Source organism: Pteropus vampyrus, unplaced genomic scaffold (genome assembly GCF_000151845.1).
Source record: "Pteropus vampyrus isolate Shadow unplaced genomic scaffold, Pvam_2.0 Scaffold361, whole genome shotgun sequence".
Lineage (NCBI taxonomy): Eukaryota > Metazoa > Chordata > Mammalia > Chiroptera > Pteropodidae > Pteropus > Pteropus vampyrus.
In genome coordinates this window covers 51,935-53,272 of record NW_011889142.1, presented here as the reverse complement: position 1 = coordinate 53,272, position 1,338 = coordinate 51,935, and positions in this window count along the sequence as shown.

Sequence of the window (1,338 nt, the reverse complement as noted above, 5' to 3'; positions counted from 1 at the left end):
TTGAATGAGTGTACAGGAACCATCACGAGCAGCCCCGGCAGAAAGGTGAAGGAACGGGAGGTGTCTGCTCCATTCCAGAGGTCTGATATCAAATTGAAAAAGCAGGAAGGAAGAGAGGTCTCAGGATGGTGCCCCGGGGCTTCTTGGATGAGCTGGGACACTGTTTCATTGTGGCTCTGGGATCCCCAGTGTCCACCCTCCGGGAAGGTGGATGTGCTTGGAACGGCCTGCCTTCCCTAAAGACCTGAGGGCAACACAGCCTTTTTTTCTAAAAATCCACCATATACATATGTGCATATATATTCATATATATGCACATATATATATGGGAGCTCTAGCATTACACACTCAGTTCTCGTCCATTTTGAGCCATAATGCAGCCTCTCAAGAAATTGCTCACTTGCGGAAAATACACAGGCTTGTCAGGCCCTGGGGATTTGTGGGGAATGTTCAGTCCTCTGCGGGTAGTTGAGTACATACGTTTGACAAGCACTCAGGGTACCACTGAGCTCCTTGGGACGGAAAATGTGTCTAATTTCTCTGTGTATCCTCATGCAGACTTCCATCGTCCCATGTGCCCCTCCATCCTTGTCGAGGACGAAGGCAAAATGGCATCCTTCACCTGGTAGAAAGAGGTCAGTTTGGGAAATTTCAGACACCTGTGGGGCTGTATGTGACTCTGTCACTTAGCTGTGTGATCAGGAGTGTGAGACTCAGTTTTCTGAATTTTGGGTGAGTATACAGGAACCATCACAAGCAGGCCAGGCAGAAAGGTACAGGAGCGGGAGGTGTCTCCTCCAGTCCAGAGGTCTGATATCAAATTGAAAAAGCAGGAAGGAAGAGAGGTCTCAGGATGGTGCCCCGGGGCCTCTTGGATGAGCTGAGAAACTGTCTCATTGTGGCTCTGGGACCCCCTGTGTCCACCCTCCAGGAATCCAGATGTGCTTGGAACGGCCTGCCTTCCCTAAAGACCTGAGAGCAACACAGCCTTTTTTTTTGTAAAAACCCACCATATACATATGTGCATATATATTCATATATATGCACATATATATATGGGAGCTCTAGCATTATATGCACATATATATGCACATATATATATGGGAGCTCTAGCATTACACACTCAGTTCTCGTCCATTTTGAGCCATAATGCAGCCTCTCAAGAAATTGCTCACTTGCGGAAAATACACAGGCTTGTCAGGCCCTGGGGATTTGTGGGGAATGTTCAGTCCTCTGCGGGTAGTTGAGTACATACGTTTGACAAGCACTCAGGGTACCACTGAGCTCCTTGGGACGGAAAATGTGTCTAATTTCTCTGTGTATCCTCATGCAGACTTC